Below are 20,788 nucleotides of genomic sequence, written 5' to 3'. Positions count from 1 at the left end.
AAAAAAAATAAAACAAAATAAATGTTTTCTTTGTTTTGAGTTTGAAATAATCGCATTTAGCGTTGTTGCGATAGGACAGGAAGTCTCACATCTCTTAGAGAATCTTGTAAATGCTTTAAAGAATATCCCAGACCCTGTCAAAATTATAATATTCATTGTCTTTCTTTGGCTTTTATATAGTCTCCCCACACTTTTATTCCGAATGCGTTGTTTGGATAACAATAATGAATGTAGAGCATTCATTCTCTCCTGAAGGTAAGAAGACAGATGTATTCATGATTATAACTAGAAAAGATAATTTCAGATGGATCTCTCCTTCCATCTTAAATCTTGGCCTTCTGCAGTTATTTATTTATTTTTAGAAACTTTCTTTTAATTTTAATGAAGTCTCATTACAGGTCGTTTGGGCTGGGCGTTTTAATGACTTGAATCCAAAGCAGTTTATCTGTAGGAGGTGGGTGCTGACTCTCCCCGCTAACTAGCATTGTATTACATACGGCCTTAAAACTCAAGTGATATTCTTACTCTGAAAACTTATTTGAAGTGAATTAATTTATCTGTACCATATTGATTTGTTTGACTCAAAGCTCATTGTCACTTTATAAAACTGTGGTAAACCCCTCTGTTCTTGACATTTCTGCAGTAATAGCACTCTGCGTTTACGTGTAGGCACATGGCCACTGGAGTGATGGTCCCATTTTCTAGGCTCCCGAGAGGCCTGCTAGCCATGGCCATGTGATGCCTTCTGGCCAGTGAAATGTAAACAGAAGAGATGTACATAGTATCTGAGACATGCCCTTTAAAAAGAAGGATATACCTTTCTTTTTTCCTTTTCTCATTCTTGCTGGCTGGCATCCAGTCATCCTGGCCATGAAATGGAAGGTGACAGCAGTGGATGGCAGAACAACAAAAGGGAGTGAACCTGGGTCCCTGATCACTGTAGAGTCAGCACACTGACCTGACTTGCTTACGTATACTTTTATGTTAGAGGAAAACTAACATGTATCTTCTTCTTCTGTTGTTTTTAAGATTTTATTTTTTTAAAGCAGTCTTAGGTTTACAACAAAATGGAGAGGAAGGTATAGAGATTTCCTAGTTACCCCCTGCCCCTACATAGAGTCCCCCATTATCGACATGATTCACCAGAGTGGTACATTTTTTTTACTGAGGATGAGCCTGCATTGACACATCATAATCACCCAGAGTCCACAGTTTACTGTAGGATTCATTCTTGGTGTTGCACATTCTGTGGGTTTGGAGAAATATGTCATGACATGCATCTATCATTATTTTATTGTACAAAGTTTTTTCATTGCCTTTCTTATCTTTAAGATTTTGCACTTATCTGTCACTTGTAACAAACCCAAATTCTAACCAATTCAGCAACTATATCCAGTGCCTTTTATTTTGCATCTGTAAGATGGTAACGGGGCTCAAGTTTTACTTGAAATATAAGTTTCTTGTTTTATTTTATTTTTTTTTTAAAGATTTTATTTATTTATTTGAGACAGAGAGAATGAGAGACAGAGAGCATGAGAGGGAGGAGGGTCAGAGGGAGAAGCAGACTCCCTGCCGAGCAGGGAGCCCGATGCGGGACTCGATCCCGGGACTCCAGGATCATGACCTGAGCCGAAGGCAGTCGCTTAACCAACTGAGCCACCCAGGTGCCCCTCTTGTTTTATTTTAAAATCTATTTGCTGTCTAGGAATAAATCTACTTTCTTTTAAACAATGTAATTGAGAAATTTGGACTTAGATTAATTATGCATATGGTTCACTTTAATTTAGCAAATGCTTATTGAACAATTATTAGGTGCAAGGTAATTTACTAGAAGTGTCAGAGGATAAAGAGTCAGTGATAACGATGATATGTTTTTTATCAGAGCACTTTACAGTGTCAAGATTGGAGGATCAACAGATTCACAAGTAATTTCCTACACACACATGCACACACACACACACCCTCATAATATTGACGGTGCAGTTATTCAGTTTTTAAAAATTCCTGTTTTCTGGGGCGCCTGGGTGGCTCAGTCGTTAAGCATCTGCCTTCGGCTCAGGTCATGATCCCAGGGTCCTGGGATCGAGCCCCGCATCGGGCTCCCTGCTTGGCGGGAAGCCTGCTTCTCCCTCTCCCACTCCCCCTGTTTGTGTTCCCTCTCTCGCTGTCTCTCTCTCTGTCAAATAAATAATAAATAAAATCTTTAAAAAAAATAAAAAAAAATAAAAATTCCTGTTTTCCTATAAGGAAACTGAGGCCTGGGAAGGTTATTTGCCCATGTCAAAAAAAATGTAAATTAAAACCATATTATTTATTTTACTGCAAATTAAATATGGCAAGGGTAAGGGGAAAAACTTTAAAAAATATTTGAACTTATTTCTTTACCCTAGAACTTGGTAAAGTTCATGCAGCAGATCCTACACGGAAGGTGCTCTTCTTGCAGTGTCTTTGCTTGCTTGGAAGTTTGGCTAATTAAAAATGGAATAATTTTATATAATAAAACAAAAGCTGCTTAAAGTTGTAGAGATAAGCCAGTACTGCGTAGATTTATTTGAACCGACCCGTTAACCTTGTTTTAATGTTTGGAAGCATTTTGTTGAGCATATTTGTGAAAACCAGTATGAACTGCCCACCTTGGTAGCATCTTTGGTAGAAATTGTTCAATCTTAACCATAGAAATGAGGTGCTGAGTTGAATTTTAGCAAAGAGTTAAGTAAGTGCAATGAGAATACTTTATCTGTAACCATTTATTCCACCAATCCAGGGTGCCTCAGTATATCAAAAATATCCACTCAACAAAGCAAAATATGGGCATTTCTGCTGTAGCACAATACAGTCCTTTAAAAAAAACCCACATTCTGCAAAAACACACATTATAAATAACTGCCATGTTAAGGGAAATAGAATTGGAATAGATCACTCTAAACATTTTAACCACTCAAAACATTTACTGTTACAATTAAAATTTAACCAGAACAATAGCAATCTTAATAAAAGTAATAGCACAACTCTACTAGCCTGCTAACCTCCCTATAAATAAAGGAAGCACACAGTATTATAAGACTTTACCTTTAAAAGGTAAAGGAGAAGGTAGCTCGATGGAGGAATATAGAAGGAAGCATTGGGTCTGCCAAATTCTGAAAACAAGGACAGAGGAACATTAGCATCAGATTTTGCAGGTAGGGGAGCAGTGAGAGGCTTTGCACAAAATGGTCTGGGTCCTTCTCTAGTCTTTGCTTGTTTGTCTTGTACAAATATCTGAGAGAAATGTGCAGTAAACCCTTTTGAAACCTCGTGTGTAGCCAGGTTGAGCCAGGAGGAAGGGCAGGCCACGTGGGCAATGCTGCAATCTTTCATGGCTTGCTGCACCCGTGTGTATGTGTGTGTGTGTGCACACGCATGTTTGCACACGCGGATGCTTCGGGTCCGGCTGCTGTATCATGATAGCATAAAATCCAGTGTGCTGAGAAGAATTGTGCATCAGCCGGTGGGGCTTCTATGTTGGACTGACAAATTTCCCCGATTTACCAATTGTGTGTGGGCTCATTCTTGTTCCAGAAATGCTCTGTGCATAAAATACACCACCCATCAAAGGACCGTTGAGCCCCTCACTGTCGAACTGGGGAGGCCTGCCGAGTCAGGGCGAGAAACAAAATGAATGCATTTGTAATAAGGGTGGGACAAGGAAAGGAGGCAGAGGAAAGGAACAGGGGGCTAGAGCAGGTTTGAAGAGGGAAGGTGAATGTCTTGTGAACCTGCCATATGCCGAATTTGGTTTTGTTGGAGTTTCATAACAGCCCCATGAAGTGGGTAATGTTCCCCCATTCTCCACGATGAGTTAATGAGGCCCAGAGAAGGCGAGGATTCTGCTGAAGGCCACGCGGAAGGAAAATGGTGGTGTCAGGATTTGAAATCAAGTCTAGACAGGGCGATTCCCTACTGGATTGGAGTATGGAACCCGAAGCCCATGTGTTGAAGGCAGAGGGCTCACCTGCTGTGGCTTTGGGCACTTGAGGGAATCTTGTAAACTCTCTGAGCTTCTTTCCCCTCACATCCAGAGGCACTTCGGAGGATGATTGTGACAATGATGTATAATAAGACACATGGAAGTGCTTTGCAAATGTTCAAACATTATGCAGCAATAAGGCGTTTTATTTTCCCTCCGTGAAACTTTCAGCTCTTTATATTAAAAATAGTTATAAATATCAGTGGTGTTTAAGATTGTAGGCTTAATGGTTTATATAGTCACAAGTGAAAAAGGAGAAAGAGAAGGGTTTCTGGGATGAGGCAAAGCTGTTTGGTTCCAAAGCAAAATCCGTCTGCGTATTAAGAAAGCTGAAGGAGGAACCGTGGATTGCAGCTGCAGACGCCGTTGATGATTAACCACAAAACTAAACAGGTGGCATCTCACTGAATGCTGTCTAGGGGGGTTGGCAGAGGCAAGAAGATTCTTGCCGGGATCCCTGTGCTTTATTTAGAGATCATCTTCCCCCTTGTGTTCTCACTTCCGTCTCCTTCTTCCATCCATGTACAGACATGGATGAATGAATACCTGAATTGATTGAGAATGTGTGGTGGGAGCATGCTCTGGGGAAGTATCTTACAGGTTTTATAGAGAGTCTTACGGCAGTGAGGGTGCAGCTCAGGAGAGCGCAGGGCTGAGTGAAGCCTTTCCTTTCAATGCTCTAAGTTAGACGCTCTGTGTTACCTTTCTCAGTTCTACCTGGACATGTGGCTCTAAAGCTAATTTGATGTGCCTTTAAAATGTTTTGGTTTCTCTGCTCCTTAGATCGTTCTAGTAATGCCAGGACTGCCTAGCAAAAATGGTCTAGGATGAGGATATTGGTGCTAGTACTGATCTAAAAAATAGTCTTTTTATTCTTTTTCGTTTACTTTATTTTTTGTATCTATGTGAGTTGATGGATGTTAACTAAAGTAATTGTGGTCATTATTTATGTAAGTAAAGTCATTATACTGTATACCTTAAACATACACAGTGGCATATGTCAATTATTGCTCCATTAAAATGGCAAAAAGTTAAAAATTTAAAAAATGCCCTATAAAAAAGGTTGGATGCTAAAAAATGTGTAAAGAAGAAATAAAATCAATCATAATCCAATTACTTTAAGATAATAACTGTAAAATATTTGGTTAGTTATTTTATATATGTATGTGTGTGTGTGTGTGTAAATTTATACAAATATGAAAATCAATGTAAATCTAGTAGTGGTACCCTGGAGTCAGCTTCGATTGGCTTGTGCACCTCTCCCTAAGTCTGCATTCAGTGATGGCAGGTTGGTAGACTGAAATCAGCCATGGTAGGAGTCCTCTAACAGCATGGGAATTAGCAAATGCTGTAAATCAGAGCTCCTTCACCCTTTTCTCCCTTCTTTTTATTTATTTTTACATTTATTTTTAGTTTTTCATTATGTTCAGTTAGCCAACATATAGTACATCATAAGTCTTTGTTGCAGTATTCAGTGATTCATTAGTTGCATATAACACCCATTGCCCATCCTGACACGTGCCCTCCTTAGTGCCCATCACCCACTTTTCTCCCTTCTTAACTGTTGTTAAACACTTACCAGCACATCACCGCATCACTGTGTATGTGTGTGTATGTGTGTGTGTGTGTGTGTGTGTGCGTGCGTGCGCTTTTTTAAAAATCTTTTGAGCTCTTTAATAACAGGATCTGGGTCTGATTTCGCATTATGTCCCTACAGAAATGAACACATCGCCTGACAGATTTAGTGGACATTTAATAAGTGTCTGACAGATTAAGGATGGTATTAAGGAAGGAAGGGTTAGAATTGTGGTTCAAATTTTTACAACGGAGTCAGTACATTTGTTGACTAACATTTTTTTAGTAAGTAGTTCTGTAAACCGAGACCAAAGGGATGGTTTTGCAGTTTGCTTTGTGTCACTTGTTGAATTAATAGCAATGACATTTGCTCTAATTCCAGGAGCATTAAGCAGCCAAGTAAGCCCCTGCAGAGTAGAAAGTACATTGGACTAATCTGGAGTCCCTCGTCTCTTCTTGTCGTCACTAGCTGGTTGGCTTGGACAATCTGTCTGGGTCCTAATTCCTCAGCTTGTGCAACATGCATGTATTCTGCGCATGTGGGAGGGGGGTAGTTGACGAAAAGATGATTTCCAAGCAGTGCTAAGCTTTCGTGATATGTGTTAGGGTGCTAGAGTAACTTCTGTCTCCCCCCGGTAACCTGCGAGAGGTAGTTTATCTCCCGAGGTTATAACCCCCACTCCCGCCCCCTACCCCTTACAAGTGGGCTCAGTCTTCAGTTTCTCACTGCGCTCTTTAATTTTATTTCATGTAACCCTCCTTATTAGTGTGGAGATTAGAATAATCAATGTGCAGGAAATTAATTGCCTCGTGGATATCCTTTTTGATTGTTTGGAACATTAGACTGGCAGAACCCAGTGCCCCTGCCTGCTGATTGTTAATGACTCCTAATATGCCATCATTTAATAATGTTTGTGGAAATGTTTGCTTTCTTTTGTATCTGTGTATATTAAAGGGTCTTTGCATAACTCAGCTGATGATTCTTGAAGTGGCTTTATAGCTAAAACTACTGGTAGGGCCTTTTGACAAGACATGTCTGTTTTTATTGCAATTTCCTGTTTTATAAAAAATACAGAGTGGTCGGGGCACCTGGGTGGCTCAGTCATTAAACGTCTGCCTTCGGCTCAGGTCATGGTCCCAGAGTCCTGGGATTGAGCCCTGCATCGGGCTCCCTGCTCTGCGGGAAGCCTGCTTCTCCCTCTCCCACTCCCCTTGCTTGTGTTCCCTCTCTCACTGTGTCTCTGTCAAAAAATGAATAAAATCTTTAAAAAAAAAAATAGAGTGGTCATAGTGTTTGTTCAAAGGAAACAAAAATCCGTGGACTTTCTTATGCTACTTTAAAAAATCTACAGTTTGGAAGGAAAGTTGTGTCAGTTGAGTGAGTTCTGCTGTTTGGGGCAATGCTCAGTTTGCCCCTCCCCACCAATTACCCTGTAATATACAAAAGAGCTTTTGACTCTAATGCCCAGAGGGGCACCAGGGGCATATGTGTGGTAGGAGTGGCATTGATATTTTTAAAGCATTACATGGTCTAGAATGATCTTTATGACCCGGCTAGCCAACCTTGTGACTGAGGATGGATCCTGCTGTTTCAACCACTGCCCTTGCAATTGGTGGAAACCTTAATTACTCTTTAAAGGGAAAAGATTTTTAACTCTTCAGTTCACTGCTATCTTCATAATGTCCGTCTACAAGCTGAGAATTCAGAAAAGCTTTTATTTTTCTCATCTGTCATCTGCTTATTCAAGATAAACATTTGATCTCTGGTTTACCTTTTCTTTTGAAGGGGTTAAAATACTTTCCAAAACTGTGTCTGCTTATTCTAGGTAAACATTTGATCTGTGGTGTATATTTTTTTTTAGGGATTAAAATACTTTCCAAAATATATATATTTTGGACCTAGACCAAAATATACAAAATATGTATATAATGTGTATCACTGACTTATTCCACCAGTAGATTTCTGAGCAAGTTCCTTTGTGGTTATGGCTTTTATTTTGCTTAAACATTGCAGAGCCAAACAGTGTTCATGAGACCATAATATTATAATTGCTATTTATGTAGAACTTTCACAGAAACTTATCAAAACAGATAAATATCAAGGACTACTTTTTGTAGACCTAAGAAAGCTAAGTTACAACATAAAAAGAACATATTTTGTACTAATAAAGAGATCTAAAACTCCAAGTGGCCCTTTAATAATCTTGTTAATGGATCATACTACCTGTGCAGGTAGTTTTGATATTCTTACACAAAATTGAGAAAATATAAAGTATTACTTCAAATCATTGCTAAATTATTGAGATTTAAAGAGTCAAATCATGATTATTAGGCATAGAAAAGATTGCCATAGCCTAACATTTAGGGACATTTCAAACTTTACAAAGTGCTTTTACAGATATCATTTCTTTGAAGCACTCACCGGTATCCTGTGGGAGTTATTATCCTTAGCGTGTAGGGCAGATGAGAAACCTCAGTCTCAGACTTAGCCAAGATTATAGATGTGGGGACACGAACTCAAGTTTTCTAATTCACAGAGTAGTTCCCATTCTCCCATTCCAAGTCTTTTCTCGTCCGCCAGCCCCTAGATGTTATTTTGAATATATCTGTTCTAATGGACTCCAAGTAAAGATTGAAAGGATCCAGATGAGACACATCCAGTTATCACTAGATTACCTGTGGCAAATTTTCACCTGTGAAGACAAAGACTTTGGGAAGTTACTCTCATCTTAGTAACCTCATCTCACCAACTGAGAGTTTTTCTGTTAAAACCAGAGGTCTAGCAGGCCCTGAGAAGTAAATGGTGGAGAGCTGAGGGATGCAAATGAGTCCTGTAGCGGTCGATGCCTTTGAGGAGCACCTAGGTCTACCTCTTTGTTGACTTGCTTTGGAGATTCTTTCTAAGCTATAACTACTGAATTTCCTCTCTGTGAAAGATCCTTCAAAGCAAAATAAAACCTTGTGTTTGTTATCCTTTCCCCCAAGGTGGGGAGTGAACTGAGGCAGATAGGAGGGCATAGTCCCAGACATCACTGCTCACCATTTTGGAATGAATCTCCGTCCCTGGCGGGAGACCATGAAAACTAAGACTGGTGGGGAAATGGCCTATCTATTGCATTCCTGTAATGTCAGACACCCTACTGTATGGTTCAGAAGTTGAAATTTTAATTTTTTTCCTTGGTCCTATTCATGTCAATTTGTGGGGAGGATTCAGAGGCTTTATTTTATTGGCATTCCAACTAAACTCTCCAAGGAAGGTCAAGCCTTCAATAAATTTCTGTTTCTCATTAGCTTACAGATATGCAAATAGGAGAGTTACACCACAATCAAGTTTTGAAAACAGTTTGCACAATTAATTAGGTTTTCTCTAAAAGGAAAACGTTTCACTGTCTTAGACATTTCCTAAGCAGAGTGTGAAGGGACCATGCACATTATCTAACTCATTCCTCCCTTCCCAGCTCCCCTCTGGGTGACCTCCATCAGTAGAAAGAAGTCCACTTCCTCAGGAGGAAGCCATGGTTGGACACTGCAAACCATTATAAATTAGTTCCTTACATTAACATAAAATCTATTTTTCTGGCACTCTTTCCCGTGGTTCTCATTTACATTTCCAGATTTACATAGGATACCCAAGCCCTCTTTCACACAAGAGCACTTTGCCTATACAAAAATAACAGTCATGGCTTCCCAAGCCTTCTCTTTTCCAGGATTAATGTTTCTGTTTCATCTAGCCCTGTCGCACATGATGTGGTTTGCAGATCCATTTCCCTACTTGTTGGTCTCCCCTGGAGAAGCTCTAACAGGCTGATGCCTCACTTAATTCCAGCCCTGTGCTTACAGTTTTCATGACTGTGTCTCATATGATTACCTTTTAAAACCACTTGATATTTTTTGGAATAAATGTTTAAAAGTTAATCCCATAGACACGTCAGGACTGGAGTGGAGGCTGAGGGTGCAGCAGGTGGGAGGGAGATTCAGCATGAAAGTAACCCCAGGACAATTTTAGAAACTAAATTGCACTCTCAGTCCATTATAGTTTTAACCTTCCTGAGTCAACACAATTCTTCCTCCATCTGCTGAACTCCCCCCAGCATTTTATTGATGTTTCTCTTTGACATTGATCATTTTTCATCTCTGTATTACCATAAATCTTTTTCCTGTGTGTGAATGAATGAATAATTACCTTCTGATTCCCTAACTTAGGATATCTGAATATAAGCTGTATTGCTCATTTTGCTTCTTTTTAAACATTGCTTGTCACGCTTCTAGCTGCCCAGTAAAATTGCCCATGAATAGTTGTTTACTTACTTCTCTCCAGTTAGAGAGACTGTGGATTAGGTGAGACTAGTAAAAAACATGGAGAAGTAAAATAGCAGAAATGATTGCTAGATCCCAGATCTAAAACTTAGTCTCGTAGAATGTATAAGGGAATAAGTAATAGTAATAATAATGACACCAATAAGAACATCAATAACAACATAATAGCTAAACTGCATTTTTCTTTACCAGGTAGGAGGCATTGTGCTAAGCACTTTACATATGCTATATAATTTAATCCTTAAACTAGTTAGAGATTTGAGAATTTAAGGAACATGCCAAGGCTAAGCTGCCTGTTGCAGAGCCAGGAATCAAACCCAGATTTTTTTTTTTTTTTTTTCAAGCTCATTCTCTCAACCATTGTTTTATAATGCGGTACATTCAGTAGATTGTCAGTAATGTTCATTAGCATACTTCCGCCCTCAAAAGGAAGCTAAGAGGTTCTGCAAACAAAGTGATGACTTTCAGTTCAATAAGCAAAAGCACAATGGGTAAGTGACTGGCTGAATATAATACCTTCCTTCTTAGATTAGACTCTCATTTTTTTAAAAAAGATTATTTATTAGTGTGTGAGCTGGGGGGGAAGGGCAGAGGCAGAGGAAGAGAGACAACCTTAAGCAGACTCCCTACTGAGCAAGGAGCCCTACTATGTAGGGCCCAGTGCTGGGCTCCATCCCATGACCCTGAGATCATGACCTGAGATGAAATCAAGAGTTGGACATTTAACTGACCGAGCCAATACTCTGGTTTCTCTTCAGATCGCATAAATCTTTCCCCTTTTAACTGACCGAGCCACTGGACATTTAACCAACTGAGACTCTCTCATTTTTGATAGAGAGAATCTGAAGTGGGCAACAAAATAACATGTATATTTTAAATGTCTCTTTAGTTGTTTTTTGATACCTGCTGGAGGAAATAGTTAAGAACAGAAGGAAAAATCCACTAAAGAAGAACACATTTAATATAGGAATCATGGAAAAGCCAAACTAAATAGAGATGAAATGATGGATTAATGAAAACATTTGCTGTGTGCCAAGAGAAACAAGGTTTAATTTTGCTTTGTATTGTGGAAGAATATACCTCTAGATTCTGGGGTGAAATATAGTTTCCATAAGAAAATTCAATCACAGGGATAGCTTGACTAGTAGAGAGTACAGTGGAATGTCTGCTACCTCTTTCCTAGATATTATAATTCTCTTTTGCATGAATGTTTTCAACAGCTTTTTGTTTGATCAACCGCCTTACCCAATTAGATCATATTGAGCTTGCAATCAAAGGAAGACTCTAGGTATTTTTCAGAGAAGCTGCTGTATAACTGGACCCTCTTCAAGTTCTGCTTTGGTGTTTTGATTATTTAAACCCAAACCCTGGTTTCATGTTTAAATCTGTTTAATTACGTTTTCTTAAATGCCATTCAGCTTTCCACAATGTTGGATTTTTTAATGTGCCGGATTATATGGTACATTTCCTTTCACTCTTAGATATATGACATGTGTCACTTGAAGCTCATCACATCAGAGGACAGAGCCACAAGGGCTCACTTTATTTTTTTTCAAAGATTTATTTATTTGACAGAGAGAGAAACGAGAGAGGGAACACAAGCAGGGGGAGTGGGAGAGGGAGAAGCAGGCTTCCCGCTGAGCAGGGAGCCTGATGCGGGGCTCAGTCCCAGAGATCATGACCTGAGCCCAAGGCAGATGCTAAACGACTGAGCCACCCAGGCGCCCTGAGGCCTCACTTTAGTTAGAAACTTGCCACCAACTTTTCATTGACTCATTAACCAATGTTCTATGGTGTACAGCTGTAAAATCTAATTCTAAAACATCATGTATCTTTTCTATCTACATCTCATCTTCAACTTTGTCAGATGTCTTGCAAGATCTCACTTAAGTTCTTAGAGCTAAGGAACATCTTCCTTTTATCTAGTTCCAAGGACAGAACCACATGGTCCAGCAATTAAGGACCCACGGGAACCTGCTCCTTAAGTGGTTATTGATGATTTTTAGCTACCTCATGCTCATTATGGAACAGTATTAAAGAGAACATATGGTAGGCTGACATCACCAAGCCCTGTGTGGAAGATTAGTTCTGCATTGCATTATCACAACCATTAAGTCTCCTGTGAACTATTTTGCGTAGGATAATGTCGGAAGGAGACAGGTCTTTTGCCACTGGTGATGGGCATTCTGTCTGGGAAGACCTCCAAGCAGCTGTAACTGGGTTTTCAAACATGCGGACATTTAAAACCCCTTATGCAATGGAGTGCACGTTGCACAAACCTTTTGATCTTCATTGACAGAATGCTTTCCTCCCTTTTAAACATGCTTTTGTTCCTTTTCTAATGATATTGCCTTTGGATCCTGTCAAGGTAAATTTGGAAATGATTCTGTAATTCCTCAATCTCTATTGATTACATTTGCAACTAACTAGTGGATCTTGGGTATGGACGGTTTTGGTGTGGATACAGGTTGCCCTCAAACCCCTGAGAACATTAGGGGATAAATGACAGCCCCAGAGTTGGCCAATGAGGAGGGATAGACTGGTTGCTAGTGCATTTTATAGATAGGCTTTTTATTAAATGTAAGCATACCAAGTACTTAAGAAAAATGATTCTTTTCATCCCTTTATGGTGTATGTAAGGGAAATGAGGGAAAGTATTGTTTATGAAGGTAAGTGGTGATAACTTCTATTTCACATTTACTGTTGATTTTTAGATGTGAATCTGTGTGTAGGTATTTCTTTAATAAAGAAAAAAAAATCTTTATATTCCTGGCAGACCAGTTTCCTGAGCATCAACTTTGTTTCCAGGGTATTTCCACAAAATAAATCACCCAACTACAAGATTTATTTTGGAGTAGTTAACAAGAGGTAAGATAGCCTTTTCTGAAATGTTTCTGTAAAGACCCAAGATTTAATAAACCGAGTGCTACGTAAAAAGGCAGCATGAAGTATTAAAGCAAGCATCCCAGACAGTAGTTCAGCCTAGGAGATGAGCAAGCATGCTGGAGAACAGGTAGCTGTGATATAAGTTGGTTGTGGGTCATATGAAAAGTACAGGTGAGAGCAGGCCAAGGTTTGAAATTCAGTGAGGCTAAATTGATCTGTGTTAGAAATTAAAGTGCTAGCCATCAGAGGATGGCTGTAGGAACTCTCCCTGGCACAAGAACTTGATTTAAAACCTGTCAGGGCCTGTGGTTTCTGGTAGTTAAACATCTGCACCCGGGCTGGGAACTGGTGAGGGAAGGGTGATCTTTTCAAAAGCCTACAGAGTCACAGAATTTTAAGGAGATGATGGGCCAGGTAGTCCAACACTTTTATTTTACATATGAAGAGGTGAAACTTTTGAGAAGCTAAGTGATTTGTCCAAGGTTGCTAGCGAATGGCAGAGCTAAGGCCTGAGCACAGCCACCCACCACATACGAGAGATGTTAACAGGGGTCGATTTTTGTGAAAAACTAGGGCGGGCTTTTTTTTTTTCTTTAACCGCTTGAAAGTGGATCCACCTTTAGCCAAATATACATTCCAGATTTTTCTGTGGCAATGCTGACTTCATCAAACTTTTTAAAGTAGTCGTTAAATAGAAAATCAAATTAATTTTGTATGTGCACAAATTATAATATCTTATAAAAATAAACCTTCAAATTCAGATATTTTTTAAGCCAGATACCCTTCTTTCTGCTTTGAAAAATAGGGTTACTTAGCTTTACAGTCTGTGCTATAATGTGATAGTTGTACCCTGAGAAACCTTTTTCTGTCAAAACCTTAGTTACAAGAATAATGATTTCATTGGGAAAATGAAACTCAGGAGTTTCAGATCTCTAATTACATATTTTTTTCCTGTAGGAATTTCAATAATAAGAGCTTTAAAAGTACCTGTAAAGGAATAGCCACAAAACCTAATCACATCTCAGCAAATTTATTCTTGATTACGTCTGACTCCTGCTCGAGTAACAGCCGGTCTTGTCTTTGCACCATGGGTTCTGTGATCAGCACAGCCTTCTTTCCCATTCCTGTCACGTTGACCGCTCAATGGCACAGTCTCGCCCATAGACATACGGGCACAGTCTCGCCCATTGGCAAGACGACTAACCTAGCTCTCGATGCCGCTGGCTCTGTCATTACAACGGTGACTCTCATGACCGAATCCTGACGTTCACCTACATGGTTCACTTATGAAAACTTATGCTACAGGGTTTTTTTCGTGCCTGTTCTATATTATTTAATAAAGAATTCCATAGAAATACGGTTTTGTTTTTCAGGCTGTTTTGTTCATCGCCTTTACCATTGTCATATGAAAATACCCACACCAAGCCGGTGAAATCTTATAAAGTTTACTTATGACACAGTATGTCTTATAATCAGTTGCATTTTCCCACAAACACTAGAATGCTCAGAGGCCCTATCTGTGGACTTCCTTGAACAGAGGTGTAAGAGATGACAAACAGCTATTGTAATTACCTGGCGGTATCTAAGGCCTGATCTTATTTTTTCTGTTATTTTTGTTTCTCTGGGATTTTCTAATCATTGAAATTTAGTGTATCTTTGTTATTGACCTTATATATATTTTAAAAAATGAAGCATGATATAAATAATAATTTAGATAAATTTCAAATACATTTTTTAAAGCACAAGGTGAAGTACAAGCAATAAATAAAAACAAAATTTGGCAGAGCTTTTGTGGGCGGTCCAATCGTTGCACCCTCAGGGGCGCCTGGCTGAAATCTGAAAACTGGCCATGGTACCCGGAGGGCAGCGAAGGGGGAGGCAGCGACTCCGGGTGGCAGGTGGCAGAGGTAATAAAGCCAGGGCACTTATGAGGCTTGATGGGGTGGCCACAAGTCCAGTAGATGCCCTCATCCACCCTCCAGAATCTTAAAGTTTCTATAGTGGTCTTAATGGGGTTCAGTCACGGATACCCTACAATGGTGGTCTGAATGCCACATTGCTGTCTCCAGGCTGCGCCCTTGAAAATGGCTCCCATTTGGGAACAGAGGGTAAAATGTACATTCCAAGAACCTAGGGGAGGTGAGGAGCCTCTGGTTGCCAGGAGGCAGCCCGTGGGTCAACCTGCAGTCATGTCCTCTTGATGACCTTCTCCAGCAGACACCTGGAGAAACACTCTGATACAGAAATGAAGGAAGGAAGGTGATGGCTGGAGGAGTCTGTATATTTAATACACTGATGTGCAAATGAGGAAGAGGCCACAGTCTGTCTTATCCAGTACTTTCTGTGGAGGGTCCAGGCTGAGGGGGATTTCTTGGCTCTTCACGGGACTTGATGCGGTCACACAGCTGGGGCCCCGGGAGGAGCGTGTCGGGGGATTTATTCTTTCCCTTAGTCTTTTCCAACCAGCAGTGAAACCAGAGATGAGGCGCCCAGTGGTTCTGGCTATGGATCCTGAAAGGGGGGACCTGAAGTTGCCAGTGCTTTCTTTGAACAGTTGTACGATCTTCCTGAGAAACCTCATAGCCCTTGGGGACGCTGACCTTTGCTTTGAGGAGGTGGCAAAAGGATTGCTGTGTTTCATCAGTAGACCCCTGTTACCCTGGACTGTAGTGTATTTGACAGTGTAGCCTGTAGAGTAGAGGGTACCTGGGACATAATAAGGAAAGAATAAAAGAGTAGTGGTTGTTCCAAGTCATCCTGTTTGCCTGGAGAAGTAAGGAAAATGACATTTTCCCCTGATCAGTTTACGGATCTCCCCTCCCTCCCCGGTGTGTGTGTGTGTGTGTGTGTGTCTGTGTGTGTCTGTGTGTTTGTACTTGATCTGACTTAAACACACGGTAATGGCTTGTGAGCAGAATGTTGTCCTGTAACATTAAGAGACACATGCACAACAAATATCAGATCTGAAATCCATGCATGAGGCCCTGGAGTCTGCCAACTGGTCTCTATATAAAGGTTGCCAGTGACCCAAATGGAGAGAGAACCTCTTGCCAACAGGCATATGTTGTTGCTTTCCGATAGTAATGAAGTGAATGTCGAACAAGATTTATTCGGGAACAGGTTCAAACGTGTGCACCTGTGTCTGGCAGTATGTTGCGCATACACGAACGATGCCTTGAAGCTGTTCGGATCCTTTAATTTGTTCCTCCTTCCAACTCTCACATTATCAACATAAATACTCTTTTTGCTGTCCTGTGGTCATTTTGCAATTCTGTATTTACAGCTTTGTGTGAGTAACTGTGGAGTCGTGCTGTAGACTTTAATCAGCAAAGTAGTACTTATTGTATGTTTTTTCTCTTTTCCGGTTTTATTGAGATATAATTGACATATAATATTGGGTAAGTTTAAAGTGCACAGCATCATGATTTGAAATATGTATATGTTGTGAAATGATTATCACAAGTTGAGCTAACATCTATCACCTCACTCAGTTACACTTTTCCCTTTTCCTTATAATGAAGACTTTTAAGATATGCTGTGTTAGCAACTTTCAGATATGCACTATAGTATTGTTAGCTGTAGTCCTCACGTACATCACATTCCCAGAACTTATTTATCTTATAACTGGAGGTTTGTGCCTTTTTACGACATTTGCCCAATCCCCCTTCCCCTGCCCCCTGCCCCGGCAACCATAAATCTGATCTCTGTTTCCAAGAGTGTTTTTTTTTTTTAAGATTTCACACGTAAGTGAGATTATACAGTATTTGTCTTTCTCTGGCAGACCCACTTCACCTGGCACAATGCCCTCAAAATCCATCCATGTCATCGCAAATGGCGGGACTTGCCTTCCTGTCTAACTAAACAGTGTGTCACCACCTGTGCACTCTGCATCCTTTCCACTCACCCATCTGCCGATGGACACCCAGGCTGTTGCCGTGTCCTAGGCACCATAAACAACACTGCAGTGAACACGGGGGTGCAGACATCATCTTGGGACAGTGGTTCTGTTTCATTCAGACATACATCCAGAAGTAAGCCACTTGACACATGGCAGCTCCATCCCTAATTCTCCATACAGTTCTCTGTAGTGGGTGCAACAACCCACGTTCCCACCAACAGAGCACAAGGCCTGCCCCACATCCCCGCCAGCTTTGCCATCTCCCACCCCCCTAATGATGACAGCTATTCCAACAGGTGTGAGGTGACACCTCACCATAGGCCTAATCACCCCCTTAATATCCAGTGATGCTGAGCACCCTTCTGTGCACCTGCAGGCCACCTCTTCCCTGGAAAAATGTCCGTCAGTATTGTACGACTTCTGTGTAACTGGTAGGTACAAGGATCCTCTGCTAGTTTGGATCACAGTGATAACTCACTGAGAATTACTTAAAAAGGGCTGATAGCCCCTGACCTCTGGTCTTACTGGTGCTCAAGGGCACCAGGAAGGCCTGGCATTGTAGTGAGTAGAGATGACATAAGGGTTAGGAAAGTTAGCCACATTGAAATAGAGACAGTCTTTGCTGTGTAAATGATTGTTTTCTCCTAGTTAACAGAATCCTTTTAATCTCCTTAGAATCAGGTTGTTGATGGGGACATGTGGACATTAAAATATATGATGTAGAAGTTTCAAATATGTTTACCAATATTTTTCTCGAACCAGTTACCTTGCTGATGAAATTTGTGATCATTTTTTTCATTCCTCTTCACTTAAAATGTAGCCATAGCTTTTTTTAAAAAAAGACACAATCATAGATTTCTATTAGAATGGGATGTGTTATAGTAGAAATACACATTACTCATTTACCGTAGAAAAAATATTCTTAATAAAGGAATTAGGTATATTTCATAAAGAAAAAACAATGAGCTGAGCCTTACAAAATAGGTCAGATTTTCACCTAGTCACCTAAGTTAAAGGAGACCTCAAGGCAGAGAAAAATAGCCAGGGAGAATGAACATATTAGAAAGGGCCATGGAAAGTTAGTGGGTAACAGAAGGGAATGATGCCAGGAGCTGAGATCAGATTGTGAAGGATTGTAATGATCACTATAACACAGTTTAAACCTTTATTAAGCGTACAGTGGTACTCTATAGAAGAGTTTTTAGTTGGGGATGACCATGAATTAGGAGGATCTTCTGAAGCAGTGCAAAGGATGCCTGTATGAGAAGGCAGGAGGTTCAATGATGAGACCCTCATAAAATCCCCAGGAGAGTATTGAGAGCATGAGTTATACTGTTTGCAGAGAAAATGGGGAAAAGGGGCAGGGCTTGTATATGAGATCTAGAATCAGTGGGTGGTGATAGAAAGGAAACCATAATCTAGGTTATAAGGAAAGAAACAGTTCTGGGTTTCTGCTTCCATATCTATTCTTTTCCATTCCAAATTGTCTCCAAGCAATGCATCCGGTGTTTAAAATATTAACTGTAATAGTTACCTATTTTAAGTGAGCAAGCTGGTGATAAGTGGCTAGAGCGTTAGTTTAAATTTAAAGCTCATTTATTTCTCTGTTGAACCATTATACAGTGTGCAAGAGAAACTCATCATCATTATCATCATCACAATTGTGATCATCATCCAACAACACTGATGGCTATCTGTGTTGACTACTACGCATTCACCATCTCGCCTATTGCTCATAATAACCCTTTGGAGCACTGTGATTGTACCCATTTTACACATGAGATACACGAGGCTTGGAGAAATTGAATAGCTTGTCTAGGGCCCTACAGGTAGTAAATGGCAGACCTGGGCTTTGGGCTCAGGGAGCTTGGGCTTTAAAAAAATTGCACTCTTTGCCTGTCACTTTGTTATAGGAGTCTATCAGGAATAGGTTAAATTCTTTTATTATGAAGTTCCAGAATATGTCTAAATTATTTGGGCACATTATGCTGTTTTCTTGGACTTTGTGGTATATTTGAGGAAAGTTGTAACCCAGCGGGTTGCCTGGAATCAGAATCTCAGAGAATCAGGACCTCAGACAGCTGTGGGGCCCCGGTCTTGACTGGTAAAGGCTTCTCGCTGACTTCTTCATTTGCCTTTTCTCCTACTGATTGGCCTTTACCCTGTACCTCACCTTTTGTACTTCCTTATAACATTAAATTACACTGGCTTGCTCTTCTGATTTTCTAACTCCGAATTTTGAGTTTGAACGTGATAGCCTAGTTTATCTTTGAATAGTTGGGCATAGGTTTGTCACAGCCTCTTCTGTGCATCGACTGTCCTTGAGTTAGGGCTCGCTTTTTATTTATTTATTTTTATTTTTAGCTTTTTAATGTCAGGGCAAAGACTTTTTATTTTTATTATTTTTTAAAAAGATTTTATTTATTTATTTGACAGAGAGATAGCCAGAGCAGGAACACAAGCAAGGAGAGTGGGAGAGGGAGAAGCAGGCTTCCCGCAGAGCAGGGAGCCCGATGTGGGGCTCAATCCCAGGACCCTGGGATCACGACCTGAGTCGAAGGCAGACGCTTAACGACTGAGCCACCCAGGCACGCCTCACTTTCTATTCCTTTACTTGGACCTAGGGGGAAGGAGAAGACTGGCATTAAGCCTGCTCCCCTAGGTCTGCCCCTTCAGCAAGGGTGCGGGGTCGCACAGGCTCAGACAGGTACCTCTTTGGTTTAGAGGAGGTAGATGGTGTGTCTTGCAAATGCATCACTATTTAAATGAAAGAAATTGTCGCCACATCTACTGGTATTTAAAACATTATGTAGGGCACCTGGGTGGCTCAGTCTGCCTTCGTCTGCCTTCGGCTCAGGTCATGATCCCAGGGTCCTGGGATCGAGTCCTGCATTGGGCTCCCTGCTCTGCGGGGAGCCTGCTTCTCCCTCTGCTGCTCTCTCTCTCTGACAAATAAATAAAATCTTAAAAAAAAAAATAAAGCATTGTGTATTAGCCAGAACTTGGTGTATTCATTGGCACTTAATATGTCTACAGGAACATATTATCAAGAAATTTTATATTATCACAGAATCAGATGCTTCACTTTAAAAAAAAATCTCTCCTTTTATTTCCAAGTGAAAATATCACAGTAGTTGGGGGAGTATGTAGTGTATGAAAATAAATATGATATTTAAATGATTAAATCAAATAATCAAAATCCCTTGGTTTTTGTTTTCCACCTTGATAAAATTTATATATCTGTTTCTTACTATCAGAAGAATTTAGAAATCATTTTATTTCCCAGCCCTACCAAACTGATTTCTGTCCTTCAGAGTATTCCAAGGCTGCAGCATAAAAATTCAAGGTCTGAGCAATATCTGTGATTCTATTTTCATTTATCTCTCATGTGGGAATTCATGAATTATAATATCTGTAACTTGCATTTTATAGAATATTTTGCTAGGAAAAGGTGGAGCTATTGACGATATGACCACATAGAGCTGACACTTCGCTACAGTACCATCTAATAGGATTTCCCAAACTAGCATCTTCAGGAGTAATCATGTTGGTATTTATCACTTAATGCCAGGAAGGCCTTAAAATTTTCTGGGGTTGGAACTTAAAGAATGTCTGAGGAGTTGCTTAGCATCAAGACTCACAGTTCACCCATAAAGGGCAATTCATGCAGCTGATAATTAAATTCAGGGAGGCAGATAATAGTACACTCCCGTTTCAGTTGAATTTCTACACGTAGGATATTCAAACATCAGATTTTTTCATGATCTTTCTTTATGTGAGCAATAAATAAATGGCAGATAGGCTGTTATCTGTATGCACTAATGATGTCAGTTATAGGGTGAACACAGCCCCCAATATCTTACAACATCTGAGCCTATCAAATAAGGATATGTGCAATCATGCAGAGAAATGAAATAATTCTGGAATGTCTTCTGAATAATTATTTTAAATGATCCTGTTACTTGCTTGTAGTTCTGTAATTATACACCTACCATGTGCTAACTGCTGAGGAAGTCTATAAAAATGAGTAAGATATGACAGAGGTGGGAAGAGCATTATAAACCAGAAAGGTGAGAGTGCAGAGGACAGACATTACCCTCAGATGG

At 40.2% G+C, this 20,788-nt stretch overlaps 1 protein-coding gene across 7 annotated transcripts in view; it reads left to right on the top strand.

Moving 5' to 3' along the window:
- RGS7 (regulator of G protein signaling 7) overlaps positions 1 to 20,788 on the top strand; it is a 522,489-nt gene that overhangs the window by 13,272 nt on the left and 488,429 nt on the right. The gene's annotated exons all lie outside the window — the stretch shown is intronic.

This window comes from Neomonachus schauinslandi, chromosome 6 (genome assembly GCF_002201575.2).
Source record: "Neomonachus schauinslandi chromosome 6, ASM220157v2, whole genome shotgun sequence".
NCBI classification, from domain to species: domain Eukaryota; kingdom Metazoa; phylum Chordata; class Mammalia; order Carnivora; family Phocidae; genus Neomonachus; species Neomonachus schauinslandi.
Note: the sequence above shows the minus strand (reverse complement) of the source record. Positions and strands in the feature narration are given on the sequence as shown.